Source organism: Rhinatrema bivittatum, chromosome 3 (assembly GCF_901001135.1).
Source record: "Rhinatrema bivittatum chromosome 3, aRhiBiv1.1, whole genome shotgun sequence".
In the NCBI taxonomy this organism is placed as follows: domain Eukaryota; kingdom Metazoa; phylum Chordata; class Amphibia; order Gymnophiona; family Rhinatrematidae; genus Rhinatrema; species Rhinatrema bivittatum.
In genome coordinates this window covers 391,693,891-391,714,037 of record NC_042617.1, presented here as the reverse complement: position 1 = coordinate 391,714,037, position 20,147 = coordinate 391,693,891, and the positions used below count along the sequence as shown (strand labels likewise).

At 44.7% G+C, this 20,147-nt stretch overlaps 1 protein-coding gene across 1 annotated transcript in view; it reads right to left on the bottom strand.

Annotated features, from left to right (window-relative positions):
- The window catches only part of B3GAT2 (beta-1,3-glucuronyltransferase 2), a 154,186-nt gene that overhangs the window by 1,348 nt on the left and 132,691 nt on the right, over positions 1-20,147 (bottom strand).

Sequence of the window (20,147 nt, the reverse complement as noted above, 5' to 3'; positions counted from 1 at the left end):
GTAATTACCCAGAAAAATGAGTCAAATTTTCCACCAATTTTCTTCTGTTTTTGTTCTTGATATAATAAACCCTGATAAATCCCGAAGAATAAGTTTAAAAATAAAAACCAAAACTGAAGATCCCTATGGATAAGTGACTTGTCAGGAGCAAACAGTTACATGGATCAACTTCCTCATAATAATACTGTTTTCAGTTCTGGGGTTTGTAAGGATGTTTTCCTTGGAACCTGCTTTCCAGTACGTGGTCACCACTAAAAGACAAGACGTTGGTTCTGCTTTGAAATGGTACATGTCCCACAATGAAATCCCCAACAACTTTGTGAATGGATTCAAAGGAAGCAAGGAGTGAAAAGCAGATTGTGGTAGTTCCAATAAAATATCAAAAAAGGGTACTTTTGCATAAAATGTTGAGGCTTCAAATAGCAAAGTAGACATCAAACAAAGACACTTCTCTTTAAAAATTGAATATATGAAATGGTTTTAATAATCGGATTTTTCACTCTTAAAGACGTGTGCTTAGATTTGTTTGTTTCAAGGGAAGTAAAAACTATCTATGATGATCTTAATTTTATCCCTAGATAATTGTAAAATAACTCACTGGGCACTACTGTATTACTCACACAAACCATTCTGTCCCTTACTGGCATGTAAATATAAATTTCATATTCCCAGGTGGCCAAAGAGTATTTATTTGGTATCATCACCCTCAAGTTCCTTTCTGGTGCTTTTGTAAATAAAAAACAAACATGGAATAAGGACTGAAAGGCCCATCCAGTCTGCACAATTTATTTTTTTTGGGTGCAGTGCCATAGACCACAGTTGAGCTCTGGATGTCCTTTCCCTTCCTGGCTTCCAGTGATCCTCTCTGCATACCCCCAAGGGTTTTCTGAATTCTATTGTTTTTGCCTTCATTGGGAGGCCATATCATGCATCCACAGCTCTTTCTGTGAAGAAATATTTTTATTGTGGCTCCTGAATTTACCTCCTTGAGCCTTGTATCTTGAGCTATTCTAGAAATTCTTTCCTACTGAAAGATGTTTTCTTATTGTGCAGATATTTTAGTTATTTATTTTACTCACCTTTTCAAATCTGAAATCTAGGAGAGTTACAAATTCCGGTGCAGTTTGGTAGGGCACCCTGCCCCAGCGGACAGATAATCTGAGGGGATTGTTTACTAAAGCTTTATCCCATTTTGTATGTATTGGCAAAATGCTTAGTAAATAGGGCCCTAAGTTTGTACCTGAGGCAATGGAGGGGGAAGTGACTTGCCCAAGGTCACAAAGGAATGTCAAGCAGAAGAAAAAAAGGTTTGAATCCAGGCTTCTCTGGTTCTCATCCCACTGCTCTATCCAGGAGGCTACTACTCCACTCTCAAGTGACTGGAGAATCATACTGATTGTGGATACATTGGGTAATGTTGTTATCAGTGCTTTAAACTCTTGCATTATTTTTATGAGCAAAATTGTGGCATAATGGAAAGGCATTTTGTTGAATCAAGCCACCAGTGAACAACAGAGAAAAGTATCCAGATTCATTTTCATCCTCGACTTTCTCAAGTCCCCTGGCTGTATCGGCGTCATTTTCATTGAGGGTAGAAACAATTGATGCCCTTGACACGGTCAGTTGCTTTGCAGTTAATGACGCATGTTGGTATTTCAATGAAACAGTGATGCCAATACATCCTACTCCTAAAAGAATCTTAAAGGTTTTCTGAAATGAAATTGAAGGAGGGAAAGAGAATTCTAGAATAAGTACTGTTTATACTTTGTTTCCCAGGAAATATGTAACCCTCCAAGAGGACTAAAGAGTCCTCTTGGAGGATCGTAACACTCTTCTGTTGATGCATTAGTTCGTCGAGCTCTTGCACTAATCATGTTTGCGCCCTTCTACACATTATTCTATTAACTGTATATCCCAAGTTACACTACCCCTATTTAGCTAGTACCCATATTTATCCACGTTACTTTGTCGAGTTACTGTTGCCTATGTAATATTTATTGATGTTCCTATGTTCCGAAACTCTGTTTATTGTAACGCCTTACCGGACAGTTTGTTCTTTGAAACCGACCTGATTTGATACTTGTATTAAGAAGGTCGGTATATAAAAATCCTAAATAAATAAATAAAAGCTTTCAGAAATCTACAGGTGTCCATTAGCACAATATATTTAGGTATTAATGTTTATGCACCATTAATGTTAGGAACCATTATCGGGCCTCATTTTACTTAAACGTTTTGAACTGATTTTTCCCAAATTCAGGTGACTGAAAAATTCCCATTCTAAATATGTTTCTTGGGTCAAATGCATAAACTCTGGTTATCTTTCATGGATATCTGTTGAGGGGGAGGGCTAGGCGGTTCACTGGGTCATTGCCTTCTACATCCTCCTGGATTTTAATAACTAATTATTTTTATAACTATTTCTATGATTTTTTTTTTTTAACATCTCCAAGTCACCAAGGACATAAAAACATAAGACCCAATTGTGTAGAGTAATAGAACACAATCAAAAGTAATAACAAAGTATACCTGAATGAATTACATGAGCAATAATGTCAATTGCCCAGTGAACATCAACATTTTTTCCTTATTCTAAAGTTCCCTCATACACACTATTCACCACACAACTTCATCCTTAGATAAGAATGTATCCACCAATGTGTAGCTGAACAATCCATGTGGGGCAGATTTAAAAAACATGTGTATGCGCTACCCGGCGCGCAGAGGAGGAGGGTAGATAGAATGTTGCAAGTTTTGCGCGGCGACGCATGCCTTCCCCAGTTCCCTCCTAGTCCACTCCAATTAAGGAGTGGACTAGGAGGGAACTTCCCTACCCCTTCCCTAACCTCCATTTCACTTCCCCTCTCCTCCCCTCCCCCTATCCTATCTACCTTTGGTTTTTTTATTTTACCTGTTGCTCCTCCATAGGAACCCTCATAAGGCACTCAGTTCCTGGATAATACACCGGGTAACCAATGAGACCAGAAAATGCTTCTACAGTGCAAAGTTATAATCATCGGTTGCTTAAAGATGCTATTGTCTTGTAGTCGAGCTATGCATATTTTTGAGCTTGTTTTTTTAGCTTGAAAAAAGTTAGTTTAGTATTTAACTTGTGAGTGAAATCAGAGTAACAACCCTGTTACAATCCCTTCCGAATGCCGCATACAACTGTAGTCTGAAAGGTCCCTTTCAGGTACGCGCTCCCATACCCCGGCCGGGGCTGTTGTGTCGTCCTTCTGTAAACGGGTTCCTATCAGGTAGTCTGCGCCGCTCGCTGTCGAAACACCAGACACTGCAGGGTTTCGGAAATAATTCCTTCTTTAGGGGTGCAGCAACCTTTTGAGTGCGATGAATTCTATAGGTATGCAGGTAAATATCTGAGATCAGCGCTGAATTTAAAGAAGTCTTCCTGTCACTGCAAGGATTTCGAAGGCGTCTGACCTCTGGGGTTCCAAAGAGAGTCAAGTGACAGGAAGACTTCTTTAAATTCAGCGCTGATCTCAGATCTTTACCTGCATACCTATAGAATTTATCGCACTCAAAAGCTTGCTGCACCCCTGAGAAGGAATATTTCCGAAACCCTGCAGTGTCGGGGCATTTCGACAGTGAGCGGCGCAGACTACCTGATAGGAACCCGTTTACAGAAGGACGACACAACAGCCCCGGCCGGGGTATGGGAGCGCGTACCTGAAAGGGACCTTTCAGACTACAGTTGTATGCAGCATTCGGAAGGGATTGTAACAGGGTTTGTTACTCTGATTTCCACTCACAAGTTAAATACTAAACTAACTTTTTTCAAGCTAAAAAAACAAGCTCAAAAATATGCATAGCTCGACTACAAGACAATAGCATCTTTAAGCAACCGATGATTATAACTTTGCACTGTAGAAGCATTTTCTGCTCTCATTGGTTACCCGGTGTATTATCCAGGAACTGAGTGCCTTATGAGGGTTGCTGAACTTATACAGTATAAGTAACATATAAGTCCATAGTCCCAGGTGAGAAATAAGTATATATTTTTGATTTGATTGATTTTCTCACAATATTAGGGGTTTTTTTTATATTTAGTATGCTCCTCCATAGGAGCAGTAGCAAGTTGCTACTGGCTGCTGTACCAGTGCCTCAAGCCCCGCCCCTTCCCCTTTTCTTTGGCCTGGCTCTTGTACATGTAACGAGGGTTACGCGCATGGCTGGGCCCTTTCTAAAATGTGCGCAGCACGCGCAAGGCCCAGCCACACATGTAATCCTCGTTTTTCACGCACGCTGGCCATCAACCCTCCCAGCTGTATACAAGTAAGCTCTCAAATATTTAGGGGTAGATTTTATAATTTTGCGCGAGCGCGTACTTTTGTTCGCACACCAGGCGCAAACAAAAGTACGCTGGATTTTATAAGATATGCGCGTAGCCGCGCATATCTTATAAAATCCGGGGTCAGCGTGCGCAAGGGGGTGCACATTTGTGCAACCTGCTCGCGCCGAGCCCAGCACGCGCTGCCTGTTCCCTCCAAGGCCGCTCCGATTTCGGAGCGGCCTCGGAGGGAACTTTCCTTCGCCCTCCCCCCACCTTCCCCTCCCTTCCCCTACCTAACCCACCCCCTCGGCCCTATCTAAACCCCCCTTACCTTTGTTGCACGATTTATGCCTGCTAAAAGCAGACGTAAATCTACGCGCATCAGCGGGCTGCTGGCGCGCCATCACCCGACCCGGGGGCTGGTCCGGAGGCCTCAACCACGCCCCTGGGCCGACGCCACGCCCCCGGGCCCGCCCCCGCAACACCGCATCACGCCCCCGCAACACCGCATCATGCCCCCGAAACGCTGCATCATTTTAGGACACACCCCCGACACGCCCCTTTTACAAAGCCCCGCGACTTACGCGCGTCCCGGGGCTCTGCGCGCGCCGGCGGCCTATGCAAAATAGGTGCGCCGGCACATGTAAATCTAGCCGGATTTACGCGCACAGGGCATTTAAAATCCGCCCCTTAGTTTCCGCAGTTAAACATTTTATCCACCTTTTCTCACAATAAGAAGTAACCTTTCTGAGCAACCAAAGAGACTTTTTTCACACGAGCTGTAGGGTAGCTGTTTGAGACATTAAAAGCTTCCAGCTATTATATGCCGGAAGCTCATCACTCCTCCACGTGGCAAGGATCACTTTTTTGGCCAACAGAAATGCAATTGCACTAAACGTCTTGCCCCCCGCCACATATGCACACATTTGGAGATGAAAGTCTTTAAGGGCTCCATTTAAATAAATAAAAGACCCCAGCCAATCCACTGACATTCCCATAAACCTGTAAAATAAATCTGTCTCTAGAAGGATTCAGTTTATGACAACCCATAAACATATGTCCCAAATTACCCTCTTGATAATTACACTTCATATATAGGTTTGAGAGCCAAAGGTTCATTTTATACCCTAAGAGTCTGGTAATATAAACTCTATGAATTAGTTTGAATGGTATTTCTCTCATCACAGCAGATGAAAAGTGTTTTTATAGCATTGTTAAAACTTGGATTATAACCTCCTGCAAATCTGCACTCCATTGCACTGTTAATCTAGCAAAGTGTGAAGAAGGAAGCAACGACTTAACATGCATGGACCAAATAGTAATTTTATTATATCTAGGCACTGTTTCCCCAAAAGACTCCTTCATCATTGACAGCTAATTGCCCTAAATCTCCCTTCGCCAATTGCAAGCAATAGTGATGCCCTTGCAAGTAAGTAAGAAACTGGTTCGAGTGATAGTCCACTGCTTTCCCAATTGAAGAAATGAATATAAAGTAAGAGATTCAGAATCAATCCATTGACTCACATTAATAAATCCTTCCGAAACCACTCCTGAAAAACAGAGGAGTTCAACCCTGGGGAAAAGTCAGCATTACCCACTAGCATAAGATATGGGGAAAGAGCCCTACCTTATCCCAATAACTTCCTCCACCAACTCCAAGCTTTCTGAATGGCAAAAAAGCCACAAATTAGAATTGCCAGTATCCCCAAACCACCTCAGAATGCCATGTAACAGATTACATGGTTTATTTGATGCGCCCAATCAAGGATCAGTCCCTCAACATGAAATTTATTGTGATTGGACACCCAATCCTGTACATGACATAGAAGACGAGACATTATAAAGGTGAAAATCAGGGAAATGTAAAACACCCTTATGTTTATCTAGCCTTAACACATCAAACTTTACTCTTGCTCTTCTGCTGTTCTATATAAAGGCACTTATCAAAGCATGCAATTGCTTGATATCCTTGTTTCCAATCCAAATAGGAAGTATTTGCAAACAGTATAAAAATTTAGGAATTTATATCATTTTTTACTAGAGCACATCTCCCCAAATAGTGTAAGAGGTAGAGACTGCTACTGTTTAAGTAAGATTTCAGCTTTTTCCAACAATACACCAAAATTCAAGTGATATAACTGATCATACGTGCTAGCCAGATTGATTCTGAGGTATCGCATTTGATTCAGAGCCCACAACAATGGAAAGGTGCTCGCCCACCTATTTAGTAAGGATTCATCTATTGGAAATGCTTCTGAAGTAGTATAATTTATTTTGAATCCTGAAAATGAGCCAAACCTATTGAATTCAAATGCCCTTAAACAATGGCAAAGCTCTCAACCCTATTGCTAGACATTTCAAAGCAAGAACAAACAAAGGAGACAAAGGGCATCCCTGGCATGTACCTCTTTACAAATAAAAAATTTCAGAAAGTGAACCATTTACCAAAAACTACGCCCCTGGGCCATTATACAGTAGTTGAAGCCATTGTGTAAAGTAATTGTTGAGGCTGAATTTTTCCAGAATCCACATTAAGTAAGGCCATTCCACGATATCAAAAGCTTTTTCAGCATCAATACTCATTAAAACCCCATCTTTACTAACCTAGTTTGAAGCAAGAAGGGCCAATACAGCCTTGAGCAAATTATTGTTGGAAAGTCTATTCTTAATGAAACCAGTCTGATCTGGGACTACAAGCAAGTGAGTGTTTAACCCCATTTAACCTATGAGCAAGCACAGCTGCTAGAGTTTTTATATCCTGATTCAATAAAGAAATTGGCCTGTAAAAATCAGAGTATCTATTTTCCTTACCAGGCTTGAGAAGCAAAACATCTTTTACCAGATTGTGGCCAGGTTCAAAGCTTCCAGTCTTACAAGTTTGACAGAACATATTATTTAATGGGGTAAATATCTGACTTCCCAATAACTTATAAAACTCAGGGCCAAAGCCATCAGGCCCTGGCATCTTAGCCAGTTGCAAATCAGTTATGATATTCAAGATTTCCTGATCCCTAATTGGGGCATTTAATTTTGTAGTCTCTTCTAGGTTAGATTGGGGAAGTGTTATGCCCATCGGTCGCAGATGGCTGCGACCGCTGTTGCAGCTTTGACTCCATGGGGAAGACTTGCGGCCTCTTCCAGCTAATGCCGGCCTGCCTACCATTCCCGGGCCTCCCTGGACACCACAGACGCTGCCAACTGCCATCTTGCTCTCGGAATCCCTTAAGCGCACAGGCCAGTCTTAAGCACGTCATGGCGGGAACCTCGGGGGCATCCCCTCCGGATGACATCATCCTTCAGGATATTTAAGCCGGCCTGCCCTGCATACCTACGACTTGGCAACGAGTTCCCTCATTGCTGAATCCGCTTCGCTCACTACGGACTTCCCGTTCCAGTTCCTGCTCCTTTGACGTGAGACGCTTTGGGTACCCGCTCCTCAGGGGCCCTTCTTTGTCTCTGGCTATCCCCTCCTCAGAGGGCCTTTTGCCTTGGGCTACTGCTTGCTCCATTTTCCGGGGCTTCTCCTGGATCCTTCACTACTGTGAGTACCTCCACTCTACGGACCACTACCATATCATCTCTAATGTGGAGCCTTCATCGGTGTACCCCACGCTGTGGGCCACTACCGCACCATCTCTACGTGAGGAATCCTCATTGGTGTACCCTGCACTGCGGACCACTACCGTGTCATCTCTAAATGAGGAACCCTCATCGGTGTACCCCGTGCTGTGGACCACTACCGTGTCATCTCTTCTGAGGACCCCTCACTGGTGTGCCCTGCTCCACACCACTGTATCATCTCTACTGAGGAGCTTTATTGGTGTACCCCGCTCTGCGGACTATTGCTGTATCTTCATTATAGAGGTATTCCCCTTGGGCATACCCCATCGCACAGACTCTGTGTCTTTCTCCTGCACTCCCCGCTTCATGGGCAGTGCCTCTCTATCTCTCTAATAAAGACTCTATTCCACAGCTGTGTCTGACATCCGCTGAAACCTCCCCTCCCAATGGTGAGGCTCACAGGGCTCCTCCCTGTGGGCGGTACCATCTCTCACCTCGGCCCAGGGCCCACATACCTACAAATCCTAACAGATTGCCAAGTCCATGGACCCGGCACAGGTCTCGGCAATTCAGGCCATCCGTGGCCTGGCCCAGCGAATTACAGAGCAGCAAAATGTATTAGAGACTTTGGCTAACGCCATAAATCAACTGAGTAATCGGCTGGACTCGGTCCCAACGCCTGTCAAGCCAAGCCATGCTTCACATGTGTCACCGTTCCGGCCTCCAGTGCCCTTGCCGGCACCTCCTCGATTTGCAGGTGACCCCTTGTTGTTTAGGGGCTTCTTGAATCAGTGCAGCATGCACTTTTTCTTACAACCTGCATACTTTCCCGATGCAGTTTCTAAAACTACGTACATCTTGTCCCTCCTGTACGGAAAAGCCTTGGCCTGGGCGTCACCCCTTTGGGAGCGAATGGATCTGATCCTCAACGACTTGCCGGGCTTCCTCGCCCTATTCGCTCCGTATTTGACGACCTAGCCGAAGACCATCGCCGGATCTATGCTCCTGCATCTGCAATAAGGTGCCAGGTCATTGACATACTATGTCATCAAGTTTAGGACTCTCTCCTTGGAATTACAATGGGATCTGGGCTGCCTGCGTGCCATATTCCTAGAAGGTTCTAAGCTACGCATCAAGGAAAACTCAGCAAACGAGAACTCCTTGAAGCTTTGGATTCTCTCATTGACCTAGCCGGTCGCATTGATCGCCATCTGCGTGAGCAATCACATGAGGCTAGGGGATCCAAGAAGATGTCTTCAGGTGTTCCACGCATTCGCCCAACACCATCCACCCAGACCGCTGCTACACCAAGCACAGAGGAAGAAGAATACGATGGCAGCCATCTATCCACAAAGGAGACACATCATCAGCAAGATCAAGGCTTTGCATGTACTGTGGCCAACCGGGACATGCGGTACCCTCCTGTCCACTCTGTCTGAGAAAACTCCCAGGCCTAGGATCTGCCAGAGGATTTCTCTTAGGCCTGACCGCACCCTCTCCTCCGCTGACACTGCCTGTCTCAATTAACTCAGACACTCTGGAATCTTCACACCCCCGGCATTGGTGGACTCCGGGCTGGTGAAAATTTTATATTCAGACAACTTGTGGAACACCTTCGGATCCCCACCGTCCAGACACCTACACCGTTGCTACTTTCTTCTATTCATGGCGAAATGTTACCAGGTGAAGTTACCTTCTCCACGGTCCCCATTCAACTTTGCACCGGGTCACTGCACATGGAGACCATTTCTTTCTTGATACTGGATAAGGCTATACACCCTGTGGTTCTTGGACTACCATGGTTACAACAGCACACACCACAGTTCGATTGGAGCACTTTACAATTGTCCCACTGGGGCAACTCCTGCCATGGGAAGTGCTTGGAGGTCGTGTCCCTGATGCCTTGCCTAGCTACAACAACATCCATTCCGGGTCTTCCACTGCAGTACTCCTCCTTTAAAGACGTGTTCTCCAAGAAAGCCACGGACACTTTACCACCTCACCGCTTATTTGATTGCGCTATAAACTTATTACCCAACACAGAGCCTCCCCGAGGAAGGGTCTACCCACTTTCTCTGACTGAGACAAAGGCCATGTCTGAATATATAAAAGAGAATTTGACGAAAGGCTTCATTTGGCTTTCTAAGTCTCCCGCTGGAGCTGGGTTCTTTTTTGTGGGGGAAAAATGATGGCTCCGGCCGTGCATAGATTACCACGGCTTAAATGAGATTACCCAGAAGGATCGCTACCCCTTGTCATTAATCTCTGAACTTTTTGACAGGCTCCAAGGAGCCAAGATATTTACCAAATTGGACCTCAGAGGAGCGTATAATTTGGTCAGGATACGCCGGGGCAATGAATGGAAAACCGCAATTAACACTCGCGATGGCCATTTTGAATATTTGATAATGTCGTTTGGCCTCGGCAATGCCCTGGTGGTATTTCAGAATATAATGAACAAAATCTTCAGAGACATGCTCTACAGTTGTGTCATGGTTTACCTGGACAGCATCCTGGTATTTTCGCAAGACTTTCATAGCCACCACTTAGACGTCACCAACGTTCTACAATGCTTAAGGGATAACTGGAGAAATGCTCCTTTCACCAGGAATCTGTCACTTTCTGGGCTATGTGGTCTCAAGCCAGGGGTTCCAGATGTATCCACAAAAGACTAAGAGTATTCAGGATTGGCCTCAACCAACGGGTCTTAAGGCACTTCGAAAATTCCTTGGTTTTACTAACTACTACAGGTCGTTCATCCACCATTATTCTACACTGATTGCTCCACTTACAGCTATGACTCGAAAGGGAGCCAATTCCTCCCAGCGGTCATCTGAAGCCATGTCTGCCTTCCAAGAACTCAAGGAGGCGTTCCTACAAGAACCATGTTTACGTCACCCAGATCCCTGACGACCCTTCATCGTCGAAGTGGACGCTTCAGACATCTGTGTTGGTGCAGTCCTCAGCCAGCATTCAGCCAATCACATCTTGCACCCATGCTCGTTTTTCTCTTGATGCTTCTCTCCAGCAGAGCGTAATTATGGAATCGGGGACAAGGAATTACTGGCGATTAAACTGGTCTTCAAGGAGTGGTGCCCCTGGCTCGAGGGAGCGCAGCACCAAATCACGGTATACACTGACCACAAGAACCTCAAGTACTTACATCATGCTCAACACCTTAATCACAGGCAGGCCCGCTGGTCTCTCTTTTTTACCCGGTTCAATTTCTTCTTGTGATACCGGCCAGCCAATAAGAACACCCAAGCCAATGCACTCTCCCGTTCGTTCACTATGGAAGATGTTCCATGGCACATCATCGATCCATCGAGGGTTCTTCTCTCTGCCACACACACAGTGCCATCTGGGAAGATGGTGGTTCCCCGACCACTCAGAAGGAAAATCCTCTGCTGGACACATGATTCTTTGCTCGCAGGCCACCCCAGACAAGCTAGAACTCTTTCCACACTTCAGAGAGTCTACTGGTGGCCAACCATGAAAAAAGATGCTCAAGCATATGTAGAGTATCAATACTCGGTTTTTAAAGAATGGCACCGGAGGACGGGGGAACAATGTATATGTAGAGTCATGTTCCACTTGCACCCAGAAGAAGCCACCAGCAGGCTGCCTTTGGGGGCTCCGTCAACCTCTTCCTGCACCTAGTGAGCCGTGGACACACATAGCCATGGATTTCATTGTGGATTTACCCCCATCCAGTGGCAAGAACACCATTTGGGTCACCTTGGACCACTTTTCGAAGATGGCTCACTTCGTGGCGATACTTAGTCTACCTTCGGCCCCAGAGATATCAAAATTATTCATTTGCTACATCTTTCGCCTCCATGGACTCCCAAGACATATACTCTCTGATCGAGGGGTTCAATTCACGGCGAAATTCTGGAGGTCATTATGCAAAAAATTCGACATATCCTTGGACCTCACATCAGCCTACCATCCACAGGCCAATGGACAGACTGAGAGGACGAACCGTATCCTAAAGCAGTTTCTCCGGGCATTTGTGAACTCTTGGCAGAATTACTGGTCCAACTTACTACCCTGGGCCGAGTTTGCCTTAAACTCCCACCAATCTGCTTCTACTGGATCTTCGCACAAGTTACACCAATTTTGGGAACACACCAAACAATTTCTACAGCAAGCTGATCAGAAAGCAAAGACATTCTACGATGCCCATCATCGGGCAGCTCCTCAGTTGAACCCCATAGACAAAGTGTGGCTCAGCACCTGCTTTATTCATTTGAAGCTGCCTTCAGCTCGCTTCGCTCCCAGATACATTGGGCCTTTCCCAGTACTTCACCGACTAGGCCTGGTCACTTATAGCCTTCATCTACCCACATCGCTAAGATCCATAACGCCTTCCACATTTTGCTGTTAAAGCCACTCATCCTCTCTGAATTCTCTAAGAAACCGCGTGAACCTCAACCTCTGGCCACTGAAGAGGATATAACCAAACCAAAACCCCCGGGGAGGGGCCCTAAGAAGGTGGGTACTGTTATGCCCACGGTCGCAGATTGCTTCGACCTCTGTTGCTCACCTCCTTCTATTCAGCTTTGACTCCGTGGGGAAGACTTGCGACCTCCACCAGCTATCGCTGGCCTGCCTACCGTTCCCGGGTCCCCCTAGACACCGCGGATGCTGCCGACCACCATCTTGCCCTCGGAATCCCTTAGGAGCGTGCGCAGAGGCCAGTCTTAAGCGCATCATGGCAGGAACCTCAGGGGCATCCCCTCTGGATGATGTCATCCTTCCAGGACTTTTAAGCTGACTGGTCCTGCCTACCTACAACTTGGCAACGAGTTCCCTCATTGCTGAATCCGCTTTGCTCACTACGGCCTCCCATTCCAGTTCCTGCTCCTTTGGCATGAGACGCTCTGGGTACCTGCTCCTCGGAGGTCCTTCCTTGTCTCTGACTATCCGCTCCTCGGAGGGCCTTTTGCCTTGGACTACTGCTTGCTTCATTTCCCGGGGCTTCTCCTTGAACCTTTGCTACTGTGAGTACCTTCACTCTATGGACCACTACCGTATCATCTCTAGTGTGGAACCCTCATCGGTGTACCCCGTGCTGCGGACCACTACTGTGTCATCTCTTCTGAGGACCCCTCACTGGTGTGCCCTGCTCCACAGATCACCACTGTATCATCTCTACTGAGGAGCCTCATCGGTGTACCCCGCTTTGTGGACCATTGCCATATCTTCACTACAGCTGTATTCCCCTTGGGCATACCCCATCGCACAGACTGTGTCTTTCTCCTGCACTCCCCGCTTCGTGGGCAGTGCCTCTCTATCTCTCTAATATAGACTCTATTCCACAGCTGTGTCTGACATCCGCTGAGACCTCGCCTCCCGACTGTGAGGCTCACTGGGCTCCTCCCTGTGGGCAGTACCATCTCTCACCTCGGCCCAGGGCCCACATACCTACATATCCTAACAGGGGAAGCACCAGATCAGAAAAAAAAAAAAAGCTTGATGCTCCAACTCATATTTGCTCCCTGCTTATTATAGATTTTCATAATAAGACTGAAAATCTTGTATTATGGAAGGGATGCATTCAAAAATTTGTGAATCCAAATCCAACTGCAACACCAGTTTTTTAGATTGACTAGTTTGTTTTATCAATCTTGCAAGCATCTTACCAGGTTTATGCTCCCATTGTTACAACTTGAATTTATGATATGATAAAGAATTTTCAGCTTTGCTTGTTAAGAGCTCTCCAATTCTTTCAGAGCTGCAATTAGGTGAACCTTAGATGCATTGCACATAAATACGTTTCAACCTAGTTAGTTTCTTTGTTAAATCTAATAATCTATGATCCTGTTCTTTTTTTTTTTGTTAATCTGATATGCCCCCTCATCACCACATTGGCTGCATTCCAATACAGCAAAGTTAAATTCAACATAATATTTCCAGCGGACCCTGAGGAAAGAAACAAAGACTTTATTGTTATAGAGCCATTGTTGCATTGCCCGATGCCTCTGATTATGTTAACCAGACTTCAACAATAGTGTGTGGTGACCACAATGGAATGATCAGAAAAAGGTACATCACTAAAATAACTTTGTGATAACTTGTTGAACAACACTTCAGCAATCAATAGGTAATCAATATGAGTGTGAACATTATGAACATTGGAGAAAAAGGTAAATTCCTTATCTTCTAAGTGCAAGGTTCTCCATGAGTCAATTAACTGCAGCTTGCGGCAAAGATATCCTACCCTCAAGGCAGCTTGTTTTTTTGGGGGCATTTTGGAAGGTTTACAGTCTGTTTGGAATGTCTGCAAAATTAAAGCCCCCCCCCCCCAAGAATAATGGAATAATCCTCCTATTGAGATAATTGAACCATAATCTCCATAATGAAGCCACGAGAATTAGAATTTGTGGCTTAAATATTGGCAAGAGTGACTGACACCCTGCAAAACACAGACTACTATGACATACCGCCCAATCAAATATTTAAGGGTTTTTTTACATTCAAAATGCATAGCATTGTTAATTAAAGTAGTTAACCCATGTTGCTGTGATGTGTAAGAGGAGTAGTAGCAGCTGTGACCCACCCATTCCCTCTGAAGCTTGCCATGCTCATCATCTACCAAGTGGGTTTCTTGCAAAAACGCCACTGATTTTTTTCTTTTCACAAATCTGAGAGCAGTTTCTTCCTTTTGATGGGAGAATGTAAACCATTGATATTCAAAGTACAAAATGTTAGATTACCCATGATCTTCTAGAATATTGAGTACCATATGGAAAACAAAATCGATCAAGGTGAGAAGGATCATCCCCCAGCTCAGATCCCGCTCCCCACTCCTGAGTGCATCCCAAGGGAGTAACTCGGATTACCTCAATTTGTTTTGCCCAGCAATGAAAATCACACATGCTACCATCCATACAACTCACACACACTCAAACATAACCACCCATAAATGGACAAACTGTATATAACTCTATATCCCAGAACAGTCCATTCAAGTCCAGATCCCGCTTTGACTCTACTTGCAACATGTACTCCCACCACTGTGGGATCCGAGACTTAATACATGACCATTGGGGCTCCAGGAGTCACCAATACTCTAAGATGATTGTGAACCAAAAAAGGAGAAAAAAAGAAAAAAATAATCCTATTACCCCAGGAAAACAAAAAAAGACAATGATAAAATATATTTCCTGTCTTCTCTTGCCCTGTTAATATTCACAGATTGAATAAAGCAGGAGCCAGTCATTTAAGTATAGCCACAAAATCATAGTTCAATTAAAAACAGCACAGGACAAGAGAAGGAGCATGGAAAGGAATACAACTTCCAAACCCCCCTTGTTTAATAGCCTTCCTTCTTCCCTGTTGGATCCAAACCTTAACTATATTTTATAACTTGCATGTCATCCATAGCAGAAGTAAAGTTACGCATCAGAGGGCCCTGGTGCACGCCTGTGCATGCAAGTATTTATACACAGATGTCAATGTTTAATCCAGGATTGCCCACGCCCTGCCCCTTTTTTGGAATTTTTCATTAGTACGCCTAGTGACAAGTATACTTGGGTGGCTTTTAAAATCTGCCTCTGCACGCGCCAGCCCGACTTGTGTGTATCCTCCCGGCTCTGGTGTGCACCGGGCTTTTAAAATTCATCTTTAAGGGCCTGATTTACTAAGGCTTTTCTCTCATTCTACATCTATGAGAAAAATGCTTCATAAATGAGGCCCTAATTTTATTCCTAAAGTAATAGAGGGTGAACTTGAGTTCTGTATTGGGATTGGTTCTTTCACTGTCAGCTGTCAATGAAAGGACCAATCAATGGCCAGCAGTGAAGTGAATAATACCAATCCAGGTAAGATGATAGCTGCAGTGGGCTGTTGGACAGGAGTTGGGGTGTCAGAAGGGAACTTAGGTGCCCTGGCCACTATTTGGGTGGGTGGGTGGGTGTTTGGTTCACTATACAGTTTGGGGAGGGGAGGAAAGGAAAGAGAATGTGCCCTTTGTCACTACTTTTAATGTGTTTATCTCAGGTGGGGTGGGCTGGCAGGAGGGAAGTTTGCTGCTCAGCTGGCTTAGTGTGCTCTTTTGACATGCAGGTTCATAATAAGTCAAAAGGGAAGAAAATGCGCTCTCTGCCATTACTTTTTAAAAATGTGGGTAGGTAGAGGGGTTTGCCGTTCAGCTTTCTCTGGCCCAAAGGAGGTAAATGTTTGGAATGGCACTAGGCCATTACTTCTATTACATGTAGCTGTCTCTTCTCCATTTTTTGTAGCATGGATTTGCATTTCTATGGGCATGCAGTTTTTACTTTTAGCACACTTTTTTTACTCATGGGGTATTTACATGCCATTAGCTTACTGTATGCCATGGGGACCGCAGGTAGCATTTACATAGAAACATGATAGCAAAAAAGGCCATATGGCCTATCTAGTCTGCCCATCTGCCCAAATAATTTAGCTTTACAATTCCTGCCACTCCCTCAGAGCACCCCTACCGTTTATCCTATGCTTTCTTGAATTCAGATACCATACTGCGCATGCTAAGTAAAACCCATGCTATCATTTAACTCCAATTTTAAGTATGGGTTTTATTTCATCCACCCCTAAGTATGCCAGGTGAGGGCAGAGTAAGAATGTTGGATGGATGTGCGTGGGGTAAAGTTCGGATTGACTGTGTTTGCAAGGACATTGGTGTAATTCTGTGCAATGTGTCTGCCTGAGAGTTTGGATAATGTATATGATTTATTTATAGATTTATATAATCAGAGCTGAAAGCCATAATATGCACATAATATTCCTTCACAATCTATTAGCAGAGCTCCCATAGATGGAGTTTGTTCTAAATTTTTATTGAATTTCTGAGAAGGTATTGTTTTTTGAATGTTGCTCTTGCATATCCACTTCCACCATTAAAAACTAAGGGGCGGATTTTAAATGCCCTGTGCGCGTAAATCTGGCTGGATTTACACACGCAGGGCCCTCGCGCGCCTATTTTGCATAGGCCACCGCCGCGCACAAGTCCCGGGGCTTCGTAAAAGGGGCGTGTCGGGGGCGTTGCGGAATGACACGCCGTTTTGGGGGCGTGATGCGGCGTTTCGGGGACGGGTCCAGGGGCATGGCGCCGGCCCGGGAGCGTGGTCGAGGCCTCCGGACCAGCTCCCGGGTCGGGTGATGGCGCGCGCAGATTTACGTCTGCTTTTAGCAGGCGTAAATCTGCCAACAAAGGTAAGGAGGGGGTTTAGATAGGGCCCGGGGGGTGGGTTAGGGTAGGGGAAGGTGGGGGGAGGGCGAAGGAAAGTTCCCTCTGAGGCCGCTCCGAAATCGGAGCGGCCTCGGAGGGAACAGGCAGCGTGCGCTGGGCTCGGCGCATGCAGGTTGCACAAATGTGCACACCCCTTGCGCGCGCCGACCCTGGATTTATAAGGTACGCGCGTATCTTATAAAATCCAGCGTACTTTTGTTCGCGCGCGCATATGTTTTTAAGATCTACCCCTAAGTGTGTTTAAGAGATGCTGTGCTGCTTCTTAACAGAAGTTATTCAAGCTTCACGCTGATATACATGAAGCATTAGTAGCTAGAGTGGACTCAGGGTTGGGCATAGTTATAATAAAAGGTACATGCATATTATTAACAAAAAGTGTAAAAATTTAAAAAAGACACAAGAAATTAGTCCTAGGAAAAAGACTGAAAGAGAATACAATAAAACCAGTCAACAGGCAAGCTGATATTTTGAACAAGATGGCTAGTTCTGTGATTTTTGTTCAGATTAAAATACTTCTGAATTAATATTCACTTACTGTATCCTTATTCCTCCTCCTGCTAAATCTTGTAGGGTAGATTTTCAAAGAAGCACGTGCGTCCATGTGCGCGCGCTACCCGGCATACACACATGGACGCCCGATTTCATAACATGCGCGTGCAGGTTTGCGCAGGTTATAAAATCGGGGGTCGGCGCGCGCAAGGGGGGTGCTCACTTGCACCCACACCCACAGCCTTCTTCAGTTCCCTTCCAGTCCGCTCCAATTTCGGAGCGGACTGAGAGGGAACTTCCCAACCCCCTGCACTAACCTCCCTTCCCCTTCCCCTAACCTACTTGCCCCCTAGCCCTAACCTAACCTCACCCCAAAACTTTATCTTACCTTTTGCACATGCCGGCACGCGATCCCCCGGCACAGCGCAAATGGCCATCCCTCGCCCCCACCCCCCCGATCACACTGCCCCCACACCTTTCCCGAAGCCCTGGGGCTTTTCGCGCCTGGCCGGGCCTTTGAAAATAGGCCCGGCGCACGTAAGCCCACCTATGTGCATTAATCCCCGGGGTTTGTTTTTTTTTTTATTTAATATTTATTGAATTTATATATAATACTCAAGTAGAATTACACTTGATTACGGTTTACAGGAATGAAAGAATAACTTCATTAATTACAACATAATCATTTACCAAATGTTAAATAATTAATTCCTTCATTCAATTCTGTCTATCAAGCCCTCAAATGAGATTCTTTACATTTCTCTAAGCAATTTTATACACAGTATAAACTAAAACAAGCAATTAGACTATAGGATATCTTTACTATTGGGAGATCTAACTCCTTTCGCAGCACTTTATGATGCCTCTGGGGGTGAACTCATCGTTGGCTTTCCTTTCTCAACCAAGAAGCTTGTTAACTGATTTGTTGTAGAATATATATGTCTTCCTTCAAATTTTATTAACACTTACAGGGATATTTAAAATAAAAGACATACCCAATTGTAGTGCTTGAGGTCTTAATAGGAGAAATTGTTTTCTACGTTTTTGAGTCTGACGAGACAGATCTGGAAATATTTGGACTTTACAGCCCAAAAACTCTTTTGTCCTATTTTGAAAATATTTTCTAAAAATCCATTCCTTGTCAGACTCTAACATAAAGGTTACAAGAAGAGTAGCTGGATTCGCTAAGTCAGATTCTGTTTTTTCCAATATCTCAGAAATATTTACCTTCTCATCTTCATGAGCCAATTTTAATTCCTGCATAGGTATATTTTCTCCCAGTGCAGTTTCAGAGGTTTTCTTCAAAGGAGGAAGAAAATATATTTTAGATAAAATAGGTAGTGTAGTTTCAGGTATATCCGATACCTCCATTAAATACCTCCTCCAAAGCTGCATTTGGGTAGAGATTGTTTTTGGAAAATTTATACACCGGATATTTTTACTTTTAGTGACATTTTCAACTTTATAATGTATATCTTGATTTTCTTTTATTATCGCACATTGTATATCATTAACTTTCCTTATTTCATTCTTAATGGAACTAACATCACTATTAAGCTGTAAATTATTTTTCTCAGTTTTCAATACCCTACTTTCTATCTCTTTCATATTTCCCAATAATATTGACTATTGTGTACCAATGTTTTTATTTAATGAATTAATAGCTTCCCATATTAATTCCATAGTAAAGTTCTGGGGTCTTACCAAATCTTGGAATCGTATCAGGGAATGCCCAGTTGGTTCTCCCCCAGAGACTATCTTAGTCGCGCCGTCTGAGTTTCTCACCACCTCTCCACGTTGGTAAACTGTTCCGTCTGTTCTTCCAGGTGAAGTGCTTGCTTCAAAGGAGGTTCAATCCGGTCTTGCCCTCCGAGTAATCCAGGTTGCCCCCCACTCCACCTGGAGCCTGTCGGCTGGATTTGGTGGGTGTTGCTCTCCCTTCAGAGGAGAGGGTTGATAATAAAAGCTCAGGAACGGTGGATGGCTCTTCTTCACCCCTCCTTCCGTTCAGCGAGCTCTCTGCCTCCATTCTTATCCTACGAAGAATGTGTGAGTCCATAGGTCTCAGTATTGGTTTGGCCACTGCAGCGTCTGAGGCTTTGACGCTCCTTGGCCTTCCTTTTCCGGGAAGAGTGTGGCATAAGGAAGAAATGTTTTTAAAGCCTACTGAATTTTACACATCCTCCACGTCGTTTATTTAAAAGGATCTCATATGGGTGGAAAAACGGAGAGTTCATTAATTAATACCTACTTAAAGGAAAAAACCAGCTCAGTCACTGCAAAGTCCCAGCGAAGTACCGGAGAAGCCTGGCTAAGCCCAGCTTATCCGTGCGCCCCTTGAACGCACGCGGCTTAAGCAGCGCACCGGCTCTGCTGCGCGCCACTACTGGCCTTGTTTAAGTAATTAACTTCCGGGTCCGCCTCCGTCCCCACTTCTCAATGTGGCGTCAAATCTCAGCTGAAAGCAGGCAAATAGTTATCGGGGTAAGGCGCTTCTCCTGTCCTGGGCAGTTGTTCAATTCAAAGAAATAAAAACTCCCGCTTCTTTCCACCTCCAATCCCCGGGGT